The 17,500-nt window shown below is 37.5% G+C and overlaps 6 non-coding genes across 6 annotated transcripts; all 6 read left to right on the top strand.

The window, feature by feature from the left end:
• The first annotated feature begins 288 nt into the window (after positions 1–288).
• Positions 289–407, top strand: LOC113099300 (5S ribosomal RNA). Its single transcript, XR_003289379.1, has one exon. It is a non-coding gene; the product is annotated as a 5S ribosomal RNA (ribosomal RNA).
• Positions 408–770: 363 nt separating this feature from the next.
• On the top strand, positions 771–889 carry LOC113099285 (5S ribosomal RNA). The gene has a single exon (XR_003289364.1). It is a non-coding gene; the product is annotated as a 5S ribosomal RNA (ribosomal RNA).
• Positions 890–8,396: 7,507 nt separating this feature from the next.
• Positions 8,397–8,515, top strand: LOC113099305 (5S ribosomal RNA). The gene has a single exon (XR_003289384.1). It is a non-coding gene; the product is annotated as a 5S ribosomal RNA (ribosomal RNA).
• Positions 8,516–8,880: 365 nt separating this feature from the next.
• On the top strand, positions 8,881–8,999 carry LOC113099296 (5S ribosomal RNA). The gene has a single exon (XR_003289375.1). It is a non-coding gene; the product is annotated as a 5S ribosomal RNA (ribosomal RNA).
• A 373-nt stretch (positions 9,000–9,372) lies between these two features.
• Positions 9,373–9,491, top strand: LOC113099288 (5S ribosomal RNA). Its single transcript, XR_003289367.1, has one exon. It is a non-coding gene; the product is annotated as a 5S ribosomal RNA (ribosomal RNA).
• Positions 9,492–9,805: 314 nt separating this feature from the next.
• LOC113099297 (5S ribosomal RNA) lies at positions 9,806–9,924 on the top strand. Its single transcript, XR_003289376.1, has one exon. It is a non-coding gene; the product is annotated as a 5S ribosomal RNA (ribosomal RNA).
• The last annotated feature ends 7,576 nt before the right edge of the window (positions 9,925–17,500 follow it).

Below are 17,500 nucleotides of genomic sequence, written 5' to 3' on the forward strand. Positions count from 1 at the left end.
TAGCAGGTTTGGGCCTGGTTAGTACATGGATGGGAGACTGCCTGGGAATACCAGGTGCTTTAAACTTTTTGGAAAATTTCACGATTTATATAATAATCTTGCAAAAAAAAAAAGAGTCAATGCCCGATCTCTGAATCTTACCAGGCTTAGGTCTGGTTAGTACTTGGATGAGAGACTGCCTAGGAATACCAGGTGCTTTAAGCTTTTGGGTTTTCTTTCCTACTTATATAATGTACTGGCGATTAGATGGGCTGGTCTTTAAATAACCCTCTCTTTGCAGCAGTCTTTGCTTACGGCCATACAAACCTGGCTATGCCCGATCTCGTCTGCTCTCGGAAGCTAAGCAGGTTTGGGCCTGGTTAGTACTTGGATGGGAGACCGCCTGGGAATACCAGGTGCTGTAAGCTTTTTGGAAACTTTTCACTTAGTATATAATAATTTAGCCAAAAAATAGAGTCAATGCCCGATCTCTGAATATTAGCAGGTTTGGGCCTGGTTAGTACATGGATGGGAGACTGCCTGGGAATACCAGGTGCTTTAAACTCTTTGGAAAATTTCACGATTTATATAATAATCTTGCAAAAAAAAAAAAAAAGAGTCAATGCCCGATCTCTGAATCTTAGCAGGTTTAGGTCTGGTTAGTACTTGGATGAGAGACTGCCAAGGAATACCAGGTGCTTTAAGCTTTTGGGTTTTCTTTCCTACTTATATAATGTACTGACGATTAGATGGGCTGATCTTTAAATAGCCCTCTCTTTGCAGCAGTCTTCGCTTACGGCCATACCAACCTGGTTATGCCCGATCTCGTCTGCTCTCGGAAGCTAAGCAGGTTTGGGCCTGGTTAGTACTTGGATGGGAGACCGCCTGGGAATACCAGGTGCTGTAAGCTTTTTGGAAACTTTTCACTTAGTATATAATAATTTTGCCAAAAAATAGAGTCAATGCCCGATCTCTGAATATTAGCAGGTTTGGGCCTGGTTAGTACATGGATGGGAGACTGCCTGGGAATACCAGGTGCTTTAAACTTTTTGGAAAATTTCACGATTTATATAATAATCTTGCAAAAAAAAAAAAAAAAAAAAAGAGTCAATGCCCGATCTCTGAATCTTACCAGGCTTAGGTCTGGTTAGTACTTGGATGAGAGACTGCCTAGGAATACCAGGTGCTTTAAGCTTTTGGGTTTTCTTTCCTACTTATATAATGTACCGACGATTAGATGGGCTGGTCTTTAAATAGCCCTCTCTTTGCAGCAGTCTTCGCTTACGGCCATACCAACCTGAGGGCGCTAGAGAGCTACAGGAAGTGTTGGCTGCAGTAGGGAGAGGAAGGCTCTCCTCCATTTTGTTTTTTCAGTTTGTGTTTGTTTGTAAGTTGTTTTTGGACTTTAGTTCAGTTTTTTTTTGTGTTTTTCAGTTTTAAACCACCTAACAGCAGCTTTTTGCTGGCTGGAGGGTGGTTTCTTTGTTTTTTGTTTTTTTGTTTTTCTCTTAAAATGGACGGATTAATGGATCACGACACAGGACCGGCTGGAGAGACACGTATGGCAAACGACACTGGACTGGTTGGAGAGAGACGTATGGCAAACGACACTGGATTGGCTGGAGAGAGACGCATGGCAAACGATAATGGACTGGCTGGAGAGAGACGCATGGCAAACGATACTGGATTTGGCGGAGAGACACGATCAGTAAATGTCACTGGACTGGGAAATCGACTACGAGCTGGCTATGGAAATAACCAAGGTACGATGGACAAATTTCTTGAGAGAAAATATCTAAAGGAGGCTACAGTGATTGTGAACGTAGAGAATGTGATCGAGGTGAGAGCAGAGGATATCATCAAGGCTGTATCAAAACAATGTGGACACGGGAAAATCCTGGCACTAAGGCCAAGACAAGGAAAAGAATATGAATTAACAATGGAGAAAGAAGAAACATGTGACAAACTGATTGATGGACTGATGATAAAAGGAGTGAACTGTGAGGTAAAAAATTTGCAAAACAGAGATTATGTTGTTTCCTTCATGCACCTGCCCGTCTATATTGATGACAAAGAAATTATAGGTAAATTGGAAGGATGGGGAGTTAATCCCATTTCACAGATAAAAAGAAGATGTTACCCGGGCACTGACATAGAAGACGGAACAAGGTTCCTAAAAGTGAGATTCCCCAAAGATGTCGCATCTTTGCCATATAGCACAAAGCTGGAAACAGCAGAAGGGCAGCAGTATTTTAGGGTGATGCACAGCCATCAGGTGAAGACCTGTAGGCTGTGCATGAGCCCTGGACACCTGCTGAAAGACTGCCCAGATTTTAAGTGCCGGAAGTGCGAGGAGAGGGGACATTTTGCAAGAGATTGCAATGCTGTCAGATGCCCAGGGTGTCAAGAAGTTTTAAATAAATGTGAATGTTGGATGGAAAGAGAGGAAGGAGGTATGGAACTTCAGTTGGACGGACAGGTGCATGAAGGAAACAGCGAGGTGGAAAGAGAAACTGATGAAGGACAAGAGGAAGGCGGATTGCAACAAGAAGAAACAGAAGGAGGAGCGAGCAACAGAGAGGAAGAAGGAGAAAAAGTAAATGATGCAGACGAGGAGCATACAACAGAACAGGACACTCAATGGACGGAAATGGAAATATCGGACAGTTTTAAAAATCTTTTAGATGGCATGGACGGAGATGGACATAGAATGGATGATCAAAACAAAGAAATGGACAGTGGAGAAGAAACGAGGATGGATAACATGGAAAAAGACAGAGAGGAGAGAGGACAAATAAGAAGGCGAACATTAAAGGTAAAACCAAATGTGGAAAATGCTAGAAAAAAGATAATGACAATGGGCGGAGTGAAAATTGTAAACAGATATGAAGTGTTAAGTGGGTTGGAGGGAGAAGATGGAAAGTAATGTTTGTTATGTATTTATTTTTCTTTTTAATGGTCTTAAGTTGTGTTACTTTTAATGCAAGGGGACTGATGGACATGGGTAAATTTGAAAAAGTGAAGGAAAAATGCCAAGGCGAAGATGTTATTGTTTTACAAGAAACAAATTGGAAAGAGAGTGTGATGGAGGACTATAAAAAGAAATGGGAAGGGGATATTTTATATAACAATGGGGATGGAAGGCTTGGAAGAGGAGTGGCTTTTTTAATAAGGAAAGATGTTTTTAATTCAAGTAGGGTAGTGTATAAAGATAAGATGGGGAAATGTATGGTGGTTGAAGTAAATTGTGAAGGACGTGAACTGATTTTAGTCAATGTACATGCGCCAACAGAGGAGAAGGAAAAGAAAGATTTTTTTTATGTTTTAAGAAATATCATAAACAAGTATACGGAAATAATAATGATAGGGGATTTTAACACAGTTTTTAGTAAACAAGACATGGCAGAATGAATGGTTTTTAAAAATGACAAGGGGAGAAAAGAATTAAAAGCATTAATGGGAGAAAAGGATATCATCGATGTGTGGAGAGAAAGAAATGAAAAGATAAAAGAATTTTCAAGGAGGCAAATAGTGGGGCAGTTTGTGTGTGAAACAAGAATAGACTTTATTTTATGTACAAGAAATGTGGAGAATTTTATAAAAAAGATTAAGTATGAAGAAACAAGTTTTAGCGATCACAAGTTTTTATTTTTTAAAGTAGACTGGAGTAAAGTGCAAAGAGGGCCGGGAGTCTGGATTTTAAATACAGAGGTTTTAAAGAATGAAGATTATGTTTTAAGTATAAAGGAGATAATTGAAAAGGAAAAAGAAAATGAAATGTATAGTGAGGATAAGCGAATGTGGTGGGAGAACGTGAAATATCTGGTAAAAAAGTTTACAATAACATATTGCAAATTAATTAATAAATGTAAGAAAAATAAGGAAAGAGAGCTAAGAAAAAACTTAAATGAGGAACTGGATAAGGCAGAAAAAAGCATAGAGAAAATAAAAGAAATAGAAGGTAGACTGAAGGAAATGGAAGAGGAGAAATATGAAGCTGCAAGATTAAGAAGCAAAGCAAAATATACAGTGGAGGGGGAGAAGTGCACAAAATTTTTCTTTGATCTAGAGCAGTGGTTTTCAACCTGTGGTCCGCTGCCCCCTAGTGGGCCGCAGTGGTATTGCAGGTGGGCCGCCAATTATTTTCTGTTCATTTCCAGTCCATTCTAGGGCTGTGCGATTAAAAGAAAACGTCCTAAAATCACGATTTGAGCGTGCGCATATGCCTAACTCCAGGTTCACACACTGTTTGTGATGCGCCTTTTTTCTGAGCCAATGTTGACGGATCAGAGCGTTCTCACTGCGGTAAAAGGCTAGAAATAAAAACGTGTGAAAATAATTCATGTCTAACACATGAACATATAGTGAATTTGTTTGTGAACAGGATGCAGTTTAAGTGAGAGGAGACACGTTTTTAAGTATGCACACTCTCTCCTCGCAAAGCAGCGTGTATCTGAGCAAGCCACGACCGGTTTTGTGACAGAGCAAAGGAAATCTGCTGCGAACAGAGAGATTCGCACTCGTGCATTATTTTAATGTGCTTTCGCGTTATATTTATGCGCTCTCACTGCTGACCGCATACACATACTGTATACACACTGCAAACACCTGAGGCACCGCTACAATTAATGAGCTCTATGAACAATGCATGGCAAAAAAGAAAAAAAAGTCCCTGTATACAGGACTTTCTTTTTTATTTTTATTTTTTGCCACAAGTCTATACATTTTTTTACATCTTCACTATAGTGATAATTTTGACTTATGTCTGTTCTAGAGATGTTAAAACTTTTTGATAAAGCTCTGATTGGTTTTCTTTTGGAAATATGTTTCAAATTAATCGTGAATGCATTTATGGCTGTAAAAGCACAATTGCAAAATTGATAAAAAAAATCGCGATAGTTTTTTTTTTTTTTTGTCCATATCGCACAACCCTAGTTTATTCAATAAATATAGTTTAAAATCTAGCTTCTGAGTACTAAGTTATAAACCCAACAAAAGCGGGGTCAGTTAATTTTTTTGAAGTGGGCCGCGCAAACATATGTGTTTGGTTGTGTGGGCCGCGAGTTGAAAAAGGTTGGGAACCACTGATCTAGAGAAAAGAAAAGGGAAAGCAGACATGATTAAAGAAATAAGGGGCAAAAATGGGAGAATAGTAGAAGAAAATGCAGACATTTTAGAGGAAATAAAATCATATTATGAGAACTTATTCTGTACAGAGGGGGTAAAAGAAGGAGAAAAAGTGGAATTACTGAAGCAAATAAAAGCCAGAGTAGGAGAAGTGGATAAACAAGAGTGTGATGATGAAGTAAGAGAAGAAGAAATAAAAAGAGCAATAATTGGGTTAAACAAGAGGAAAAGTCCAGGGATAGATGGGTTGGGGAGTGAGTTTTACATTGTTTTTAAAGATGTTTTAACAACTATCTTAAAAGAAGTATTTGACGAGATTTTTAGGAAAGGTGAGATGAACGAAAGGATGGGAATGGGATTAACGAAGCTGATATATAAAAGGAAAGGAGACAAAGTGGAGTTAAAGAATTATAGGCCTATAACAATGCTTAACACAGATTTAAAGATTTTATCAAAAATTTTAGCTAACAGATTAAAAGAAGTGATGCCCACAATAATTCAAACAAACCAAGCTTACAGTATTAAAGGAAGAGACATTGCAGATACAACAATGAGCATAAAAGATACCATAAGATATATTAATGAAAAGAAGAAAGATGGTTTTATAATCAGTTTGGACTTTGAGAAGGCTTTTGACAGGGTAGAGCATGATTTTTTATTTGGGGTTTTGGATACTTTTGGTTTTGGACGGAATTTTATTAAATGGGTTAAGATTTTATATAAAGGTGCTGTAACGAGAGTTAAATGTAATGGGTTTTTAACAGAGTGTTTTAAATTAACAAGATCAATTAGACAGGGCTGCCCGTTGTCGGCACTTTTATATGCTTTAGTTGCGGAACCACTTGGGTTAATGGTAGAACAGGAAGGGAGAATAAAAGGAATAGGCATAGAGGGAGGAGAGAATAAAATATTTCAATACGCTGATGATACTACGCTATTGCTGCAAGATTTGTTGAGTGTAAGGGAAGTGATGAAAATAGTACAATCATTTTGCAGGGGATCTGGGGCTAAAGTGAATGAGGATAAAACGGTATACATGAGATTTGGGCGAAGTGAGGTTTTAACTGGGCACTTTAATTTTAAGGAAATGAATGAAATAAAGATTTTAGGTGTTTTAATGGGGAGGGATGAAACCAAAGCAGAAGGAATTATGTGGGAGGAGATGTTAGGAGGGATCGAGAGAAGGTTAAATTTTTGGAGATTAATGTCCTTAACTTTGAAGGGGAGGGTTTTAATTTTGAATGTTTTAATGGTTTCTAAGTTATGGCATATTTTATATGTGGCTTCAATGCCGTTGTGGACAGAAAAAAGGCTGAAAAAATGTTTTTTAGATTTTTTATGGGAAGGAAAGCCACCGAGAATTGCATATAACACTTTAATAGGAGCAATGGGGAAGGGGGGGCTAGGGCTAATGGACGTGGAGCAAAGAAAGAACAGTTTAAGGGTGAAAATCATAAGCAAATATCTAGACGAAGGAAATAAAGCAGCATGGAAAAGAACAATGGGGCATTTTTTAAACAAGTGTAGTCATTTTAATCTGGGGGACAACATTTTATGGATGAAAACAAAAAATTGGATGACGGAGGGGATGCCAGAATTTTATAGAGAACTGATGGGAGCATGGGGAAAATTTTTAGATAATGTGCATTTTAAGCCACAAGGTAGAGAGAACATTTTAAATCAGCCTTTATTCTTAAATAACTGCATTTTAAATCAAGGGAAGCAGGTTTTTTTTAAGAAGTGGTGGGATGTGGGAATCATGAAAGTCAGAGATGTTTTATATGAATTCAAAGAGGGTTTTTTACCAGTTCAATACATTGTGGATGTGATGGAGGAGGCAAAGGAGGATTATACCAGACAAGAGATTACAAACAAATATGATTTAATTAAGAATGCTATACCTAAAGAATGGATAAAGAGAATTGAAAATATGGAAGAAGAAGATCAAGGAAAAGATGTGTATGTAAATATGGGGGGGAAATTGTGTGCTTTTAAAGAATGTAAAGTTAAAATGTTTTATTGTTTTTTTAGAGATGTGGTTTTCAAGAAACCTGTTGTAAATGAATATTGGCTACAGATGTTCAATGATGTAACAGAAGAAAAAATATGGGGGAATATAAAGGGGAAAATTGTACAGACTAAACTGGAGAATATGGAATATTTTATCAGAAACAAAGCAGTGTTCACAGACGTAATTTTAAGCAAAATTGGGATGGAGGAAAGTGCAATATGTAAAGTTTGCCAAGATGCTGATGAAGGGTTTTTACACTTGTTTTTATATTGTGATAAGCTGAAAGATTTTAATGAGAGGTGTAAAAGCATGATTTTAAGTTTGAGAGGAGAGGAAAATGGGAACTTTGAGTGGGAAAATGTGTTAATGTTGGGCATTAATTAGAAATGTAAACATGAGAAGCTGATAAATTTACTTGTGATGCTGATGCAAAGTGCGATTTGGGAAAGAAGAGTGGTGGTGAAAAAGGAAAATGTTTTAATTGATGTATGGAATGTGTTCAGGAGAAAAGTTGAAAAATATGTTGAATGTCTGTTTTATTATTTTAAGTTGGAGGAAACGATTGATGTCTTTTATAATATTTTTACTCAGGAGGTGTTAAAGGTTTTCAAAGAGCTGGGGATTGAATTGTCATTTTTAAAAGATTAAAATATTTAATGACTTCTTTTTAAATGTATGTAAGATGTCTGTCAATTCAAATTAGGAGTTTTGTATGTCAAAGAAATAATCTTATGTATTTTTGTATGTGAATAATTGATATGTATGTTTGAATTGATTAATTTCTTCAATAAAAAAAAAAAAAAAAAAAAAAAAAAAGGCTATGCCCGATCTCGTCTGCTCTCGGAAGCTAAGCAGGTTTGGGCCTGGTTAGTACTTGGATGGGAGACCGCCTGGGAATACCAGGTGCTGTAAGCTTTTTGGAAACTTTTCACTTAGTATATAATAATTTTGACAAAAAATAGAGTCAATGCCCGATCTCTGAATATTAGCAGGTTTGGGCCTGGTAAGTACATGGATGGGAGACTGCCTGGGAATACCAGGTGCTTTAAACTTTTTGGAAAATTTCAAGATTTATATAATAATCTTGCCAAAAAAAAAAAAAAAAAGTCAATGCCCGATCTCTGAATATTAGCAGGTTTGGGCCTGGTTAGTACATGGATGGGAGACTGCCTGGGAATACCAGGTGCTTTAAACTTTTGGGTTTTCTTTCCTACTTATATAATGTACTGGCGATTAGATGGGCTGGTCTTTAAATAACCCTCTCTTTGCAGCAGTCTTCGCTTACGGCCATACCAACCTGGCTATGCCCGATCTCGTCTGCTCTCCGAAGCTAAGCAGGTTTGGGCCTAGTTAGTACTTGGATGGGAGACCGCCTGGGAATACCAGGTGCTGTAAGCTTTTTGGAAACTTTTCACTTAGTATATAATAATTTTGCCAAAAAATAGAGTCAATGCCCGATCTCTGAATATTAGCAGGTTTGGGCCTGTTAGTACATGGATGGGAGACTGCCTGGGAATACCAGGTGCTTTAAACTCTTTGGAAAATTTCACGATTTATATAATAATCTTGCAAAAAAAAAAAAAAAAAAGAGTCAATGCCCGATCTCTGAATCTTAGCAGGTTTAGGTCTGGTTAGTACTTGGATGAGAGACTGCCTAGGAATACCAGGTGCTTTAAGCTTTTGGGTTTTCTTTCCTACTTATATAATGTACTGACGATTAGATGGGCTGGTCTTTAAATAGCCCTCTCTTTGCAGCAGTCTTCGCTTACGGCCATACCAACCTGGTTATGCCCGATCTCGTCTGCTCTCGGAAGCTAAGCAGGTTTGGGCCTGGTTAGTACTTGGATGGGAGACCGCCTGGGAATACCAGGTGCTGTAAGCTTTTTGGAAACTTTTCACTTAGTATATAATAATTTTGCCAAAAAATAGAGTCAATGCCCGATCTCTGAATATTAGCAGGTTTGGGCATGGTTAGTACATGGATGGGAGACTGCCTGGGAATACCAGGTGCTTTAAACTTTTTGGAAAATTTCACGATTTATATAATAATCTTGCAAAAAAAAAAAAAAAAAAAAAAAAAGAGTCAATGCCCGATCTCTGAATCTTACCAGGCTTAGGTCTGGTTAGTACTTGGATGAGAGACTGCCTAGGAATACCAGGTGCTTTAAGCTTTTGGGTTTTCTTTCCTACTTATATAATGTACTGACGATTAGATGGGCTGGTCTTTAAATAGCCCTCTCTTTGCAGCAGTCTTCGCTTACGGCCATACCAACCTGGCTATGCCCGATCTCGTCTGCTCTCGGAAGCTAAGCAGGTTTGGGCCTGGTTAGTACTTGGATGGGAGACCGCCTGGGAATACCAGGTGCTGTAAGCTTTTTGCCCGATCTCTGAATATTAGCAGGTTTGGGCCTGGTTAGTACATGGATGGGAGACTGCCTGGGAATACCAGGTGCTTTAAACTTTTTGGAAAATTTCACGATTTATATAATAATCTTGCAAAAAAAAAAAAAAAAGAGTCAATGCCCGATCTCTGAATCTTACCAGGCTTAGGTCTGGTTAGTACTTGGATGAGAGACTGCCTAGGAATACCAGGTGCTTTAAGCTTTTCGGTTTTCTTTCCTACTTATATAATGTACTGGCGATTAGATGGGCTGGTCTTTAAATAACCCTCTCTTTGCAGCAGTCTTCGCTTACGGCCATACCAACCTGGCTATGCCCGATCTCGTCTGCTCTCCGAAGCTAAGCAGGTTTGGGCCTGGTTAGTACTTGGATGGGAGACCGCCTGGGAATACCAGGTGCTGTAAGCTTTTTGGAAACTTTTCACTTAGTATATAATACTTTTGCCAAAAAATAGAGTCAATGCCCGATCTCTGAATATTAGCAGGTTTGGGCCTGGTAAGTACATGGATGGGAGACTGCCTGGGAATACCAGGTGCTTTAAACTTTTTGGAAAATTTCACAATTTATATAATAATCTTGCAAAAAAAAAAAAAAGTAAATGCCCGATCTCTGAATATTATCAGGTTTGGGCCTGGTTAGTACATGGATGGGAGACTGCCTGGGAATACCAGGTGCTTTAAACTTTTTGGAAAATTTCACGATTTATATAATAATCTTGCAAAAAAAAAAAAAATAGAGTCAATGCCCGATCTCTGAATCTTAGCAGGTTTAGGTCTGGTTAGTACTTGGATGAGAGACTGCCTAGGAATACCAGGTGCTTTAAGCTTTTGGGTTTTCTTTCCTACTTATATAATGTACTGACGATTAGATGGGCTGGTCTTTAAATAGCCCTCTCTTTGCAGCAGTCTTCGCTTACGGCCATACCAACCTGAGGGCGCTAGAGAGCTACAGGAAGTGTTGGCTGCAGTAGGGAGAGGAAGGCTCTCCTCCATTTTGTTTTTTCAGTTTGTGTTTGTTTGTAAGTTGTTTTTGGACTTTAGTTCAGTTTTTTTTTGTGTTTTTCAGTTTTAAACCACCTAACAGCAGCTTTTTGCTGGCTGGAGGGTGGTTTCTTTGTTTTTTGTTTTTTTGTTTTTCTCTTAAAATGGACGGATTAATGGATCACGACACAGGACCGGCTGGAGAGACACGTATGGCAAACGACACTGGACTGGTTGGAGAGAGACGTATGGCAAACGACACTGGATTGGCTGGAGAGAGACGCATGGCAAACGATAATGGACTGGCTGGAGAGAGACGCATGGCAAACGATACTGGATTTGGCGGAGAGACACGATCAGTAAATGTCACTGGACTGGGAAATCGACTACGAGCTGGCTATGGAAATAACCAAGGTACGATGGACAAATTTCTTGAGAGAAAATATCTAAAGGAGGCTACAGTGATTGTGAACGTAGAGAATGTGATCGAGGTGAGAGCAGAGGATATCATCAAGGCTGTATCAAAACAATGTGGACACGGGAAAATCCTGGCACTAAGGCCAAGACAAGGAAAAGAATATGAATTAACAATGGAGAAAGAAGAAACATGTGACAAACTGATTGATGGACTGATGATAAAAGGAGTGAACTGTGAGGTAAAAAATTTGCAAAACAGAGATTATGTTGTTTCCTTCATGCACCTGCCCGTCTATATTGATGACAAAGAAATTATAGGTAAATTGGAAGGATGGGGAGTTAATCCCATTTCACAGATAAAAAGAAGATGTTACCCGGGCACTGACATAGAAGACGGAACAAGGTTCCTAAAAGTGAGATTCCCCAAAGATGTCGCATCTTTGCCATATAGCACAAAGCTGGAAACAGCAGAAGGGCAGCAGTATTTTAGGGTGATGCACAGCCATCAGGTGAAGACCTGTAGGCTGTGCATGAGCCCTGGACACCTGCTGAAAGACTGCCCAGATTTTAAGTGCCGGAAGTGCGAGGAGAGGGGACATTTTGCAAGAGATTGCAATGCTGTCAGATGCCCAGGGTGTCAAGAAGTTTTAAATAAATGTGAATGTTGGATGGAAAGAGAGGAAGGAGGTATGGAACTTCAGTTGGACGGACAGGTGCATGAAGGAAACAGCGAGGTGGAAAGAGAAACTGATGAAGGACAAGAGGAAGGCGGATTGCAACAAGAAGAAACAGAAGGAGGAGCGAGCAACAGAGAGGAAGAAGGAGAAAAAGTAAATGATGCAGACGAGGAGCATACAACAGAACAGGACACTCAATGGACGGAAATGGAAATATCGGACAGTTTTAAAAATCTTTTAGATGGCATGGACGGAGATGGACATAGAATGGATGATCAAAACAAAGAAATGGACAGTGGAGAAGAAACGAGGATGGATAACATGGAAAAAGACAGAGAGGAGAGAGGACAAATAAGAAGGCGAACATTAAAGGTAAAACCAAATGTGGAAAATGCTAGAAAAAAGATAATGACAATGGGCGGAGTGAAAATTGTAAACAGATATGAAGTGTTAAGTGGGTTGGAGGGAGAAGATGGAAAGTAATGTTTGTTATGTATTTATTTTTCTTTTTAATGGTCTTAAGTTGTGTTACTTTTAATGCAAGGGGACTGATGGACATGGGTAAATTTGAAAAAGTGAAGGAAAAATGCCAAGGCGAAGATGTTATTGTTTTACAAGAAACAAATTGGAAAGAGAGTGTGATGGAGGACTATAAAAAGAAATGGGAAGGGGATATTTTATATAACAATGGGGATGGAAGGCTTGGAAGAGGAGTGGCTTTTTTAATAAGGAAAGATGTTTTTAATTCAAGTAGGGTAGTGTATAAAGATAAGATGGGGAAATGTATGGTGGTTGAAGTAAATTGTGAAGGACGTGAACTGATTTTAGTCAATGTACATGCGCCAACAGAGGAGAAGGAAAAGAAAGATTTTTTTTATGTTTTAAGAAATATCATAAACAAGTATACGGAAATAATAATGATAGGGGATTTTAACACAGTTTTTAGTAAACAAGACATGGCAGAATGAATGGTTTTTAAAAATGACAAGGGGAGAAAAGAATTAAAAGCATTAATGGGAGAAAAGGATATCATCGATGTGTGGAGAGAAAGAAATGAAAAGATAAAAGAATTTTCAAGGAGGCAAATAGTGGGGCAGTTTGTGTGTGAAACAAGAATAGACTTTATTTTATGTACAAGAAATGTGGAGAATTTTATAAAAAAGATTAAGTATGAAGAAACAAGTTTTAGCGATCACAAGTTTTTATTTTTTAAAGTAGACTGGAGTAAAGTGCAAAGAGGGCCGGGAGTCTGGATTTTAAATACAGAGGTTTTAAAGAATGAAGATTATGTTTTAAGTATAAAGGAGATAATTGAAAAGGAAAAAGAAAATGAAATGTATAGTGAGGATAAGCGAATGTGGTGGGAGAACGTGAAATATCTGGTAAAAAAGTTTACAATAACATATTGCAAATTAATTAATAAATGTAAGAAAAATAAGGAAAGAGAGCTAAGAAAAAACTTAAATGAGGAACTGGATAAGGCAGAAAAAAGCATAGAGAAAATAAAAGAAATAGAAGGTAGACTGAAGGAAATGGAAGAGGAGAAATATGAAGCTGCAAGATTAAGAAGCAAAGCAAAATATACAGTGGAGGGGGAGAAGTGCACAAAATTTTTCTTTGATCTAGAGCAGTGGTTTTCAACCTGTGGTCCGCTGCCCCCTAGTGGGCCGCAGTGGTATTGCAGGTGGGCCGCCAATTATTTTCTGTTCATTTCCAGTCCATTCTAGGGCTGTGCGATTAAAAGAAAACGTCCTAAAATCACGATTTGAGCGTGCGCATATGCCTAACTCCAGGTTCACACACTGTTTGTGATGCGCCTTTTTTCTGAGCCAATGTTGACGGATCAGAGCGTTCTCACTGCGGTAAAAGGCTAGAAATAAAAACGTGTGAAAATAATTCATGTCTAACACATGAACATATAGTGAATTTGTTTGTGAACAGGATGCAGTTTAAGTGAGAGGAGACACGTTTTAAGTATGCACACTCTCTCCTCGCAAAGCAGCGTGTATCTGAGCAAGCCACGACCGGTTTTGTGACAGAGCAAAGGAAATCTGCTGCGAACAGAGAGATTCGCACTCGTGCATTATTTTAATGTGCTTTCGCGTTATATTTATGCGCTCTCACTGCTGACCGCATACACATACTGTATACACACTGCAAACACCTGAGGCACCGCTACAATTAATGAGCTCTATGAACAATGCATGGCAAAAAAGAAAAAAAAAGTCCCTGTATACAGGACTTTCTTTTTTATTTTTATTTTTTGCCACAAGTCTATACATTTTTTTACATCTTCACTATAGTGATAATTTTGACTTATGTCTGTTCTAGAGATGTTAAAACTTTTTGATAAAGCTCTGATTGGTTTTCTTTTGGAAATATGTTTCAAATTAATCGTGAATGCATTTATGGCTGTAAAAGCACAATTGCAAAATTGATAAAAAAATCGCGATAGTTTTTTTTTTTTTTTTGTCCATATCGCACAACCCTAGTTTATTCAATAAATATAGTTTAAAATCTAGCTTCTGAGTACTAAGTTATAAACCCAACAAAAGCGGGGTCAGTTAATTTTTTTGAAGTGGGCCGCGCAAACATATGTGTTTGGTTGTGTGGGCCGCGAGTTGAAAAAGGTTGGGAACCACTGATCTAGAGAAAAGAAAAGGGAAAGCAGACATGATTAAAGAAATAAGGGGCAAAAATGGGAGAATAGTAGAAGAAAATGCAGACATTTTAGAGGAAATAAAATCATATTATGAGAACTTATTCTGTACAGAGGGGGTAAAAGAAGGAGAAAAAGTGGAATTACTGAAGCAAATAAAAGCCAGAGTAGGAGAAGTGGATAAACAAGAGTGTGATGATGAAGTAAGAGAAGAAGAAATAAAAAGAGCAATAATTGGGTTAAACAAGAGGAAAAGTCCAGGGATAGATGGGTTGGGGAGTGAGTTTTACATTGTTTTTAAAGATGTTTTAACAACTATCTTAAAAGAAGTATTTGACGAGATTTTTAGGAAAGGTGAGATGAACGAAAGGATGGGAATGGGATTAACGAAGCTGATATATAAAAGGAAAGGAGACAAAGTGGAGTTAAAGAATTATAGGCCTATAACAATGCTTAACACAGATTTAAAGATTTTATCAAAAATTTTAGCTAACAGATTAAAAGAAGTGATGCCCACAATAATTCAAACAAACCAAGCTTACAGTATTAAAGGAAGAGACATTGCAGATACAACAATGAGCATAAAAGATACCATAAGATATATTAATGAAAAGAAGAAAGATGGTTTTATAATCAGTTTGGACTTTGAGAAGGCTTTTGACAGGGTAGAGCATGATTTTTTATTTGGGGTTTTGGATACTTTTGGTTTTGGACGGAATTTTATTAAATGGGTTAAGATTTTATATAAAGGTGCTGTAACGAGAGTTAAATGTAATGGGTTTTTAACAGAGTGTTTTAAATTAACAAGATCAATTAGACAGGGCTGCCCGTTGTCGGCACTTTTATATGCTTTAGTTGCGGAACCACTTGGGTTAATGGTAGAACAGGAAGGGAGAATAAAAGGAATAGGCATAGAGGGAGGAGAGAATAAAATATTTCAATACGCTGATGATACTACGCTATTGCTGCAAGATTTGTTGAGTGTAAGGGAAGTGATGAAAATAGTACAATCATTTTGCAGGGGATCTGGGGCTAAAGTGAATGAGGATAAAACGGTATACATGAGATTTGGGCGAAGTGAGGTTTTAACTGGGCACTTTAATTTTAAGGAAATGAATGAAATAAAGATTTTAGGTGTTTTAATGGGGAGGGATGAAACCAAAGCAGAAGGAATTATGTGGGAGGAGATGTTAGGAGGGATCGAGAGAAGGTTAAATTTTTGGAGATTAATGTCCTTAACTTTGAAGGGGAGGGTTTTAATTTTGAATGTTTTAATGGTTTCTAAGTTATGGCATATTTTATATGTGGCTTCAATGCCGTTGTGGACAGAAAAAAGGCTGAAAAAATGTTTTTTAGATTTTTTATGGGAAGGAAAGCCACCGAGAATTGCATATAACACTTTAATAGGAGCAATGGGGAAGGGGGGGCTAGGGCTAATGGACGTGGAGCAAAGAAAGAACAGTTTAAGGGTGAAAATCATAAGCAAATATCTAGACGAAGGAAATAAAGCAGCATGGAAAAGAACAATGGGGCATTTTTTAAACAAGTGTAGTCATTTTAATCTGGGGGACAACATTTTATGGATGAAAACAAAAAATTGGATGACGGAGGGGATGCCAGAATTTTATAGAGAACTGATGGGAGCATGGGGAAAATTTTTAGATAATGTGCATTTTAAGCCACAAGGTAGAGAGAACATTTTAAATCAGCCTTTATTCTTAAATAACTGCATTTTAAATCAAGGGAAGCAGGTTTTTTTTAAGAAGTGGTGGGATGTGGGAATCATGAAAGTCAGAGATGTTTTATATGAATTCAAAGAGGGTTTTTTACCAGTTCAATACATTGTGGATGTGATGGAGGAGGCAAAGGAGGATTATACCAGACAAGAGATTACAAACAAATATGATTTAATTAAGAATGCTATACCTAAAGAATGGATAAAGAGAATTGAAAATATGGAAGAAGAAGATCAAGGAAAAGATGTGTATGTAAATATGGGGGGGAAATTGTGTGCTTTTAAAGAATGTAAAGTTAAAATGTTTTATTGTTTTTTTAGAGATGTGGTTTTCAAGAAACCTGTTGTAAATGAATATTGGCTACAGATGTTCAATGATGTAACAGAAGAAAAAATATGGGGGAATATAAAGGGGAAAATTGTACAGACTAAACTGGAGAATATGGAATATTTTATCAGAAACAAAGCAGTGTTCACAGACGTAATTTTAAGCAAAATTGGGATGGAGGAAAGTGCAATATGTAAAGTTTGCCAAGATGCTGATGAAGGGTTTTTACACTTGTTTTTATATTGTGATAAGCTGAAAGATTTTAATGAGAGGTGTAAAAGCATGATTTTAAGTTTGAGAGGAGAGGAAAATGGGAACTTTGAGTGGGAAAATGTGTTAATGTTGGGCATTAATTAGAAATGTAAACATGAGAAGCTGATAAATTTACTTGTGATGCTGATGCAAAGTGCGATTTGGGAAAGAAGAGTGGTGGTGAAAAAGGAAAATGTTTTAATTGATGTATGGAATGTGTTCAGGAGAAAAGTTGAAAAATATGTTGAATGTCTGTTTTATTATTTTAAGTTGGAGGAAACGATTGATGTCTTTTATAATATTTTTACTCAGGAGGTGTTAAAGGTTTTCAAAGAGCTGGGGATTGAATTGTCATTTTTAAAAGATTAAAATATTTAATGACTTCTTTTTAAATGTATGTAAGATGTCTGTCAATTCAAATTAGGAGTTTTGTATGTCAAAGAAATAATCTTATGTATTTTTGTATGTGAATAATTGATATGTATGTTTGAATTGATTAATTTCTTCAATAAAAAAAAAAAAAAAAAAAAAAAAAAAGGCTATGCCCGATCTCGTCTGCTCTCGGAAGCTAAGCAGGTTTGGGCCTGGTTAGTACTTGGATGGGAGACCGCCTGGGAATACCAGGTGCTGTAAGCTTTTTGGAAACTTTTCACTTAGTATATAATAATTTTGACAAAAAATAGAGTCAATGCCCGATCTCTGAATATTAGCAGGTTTGGGCCTGGTAAGTACATGGATGGGAGACTGCCTGGGAATACCAGGTGCTTTAAACTTTTTGGAAAATTTCAAGATTTATATAATAATCTTGCCAAAAAAAAAAAAAAAAAGTCAATGCCCGATCTCTGAATATTAGCAGGTTTGGGCCTGGTTAGTACATGGATGGGAGACTGCCTGGGAATACCAGGTGCTTTAAACTTTTGGGTTTTCTTTCCTAC

Source organism: Carassius auratus, unplaced genomic scaffold (assembly GCF_003368295.1).
Source record: "Carassius auratus strain Wakin unplaced genomic scaffold, ASM336829v1 scaf_tig00216896, whole genome shotgun sequence".
Taxonomy (NCBI): Eukaryota; Metazoa; Chordata; class Actinopteri; order Cypriniformes; family Cyprinidae; genus Carassius; species Carassius auratus.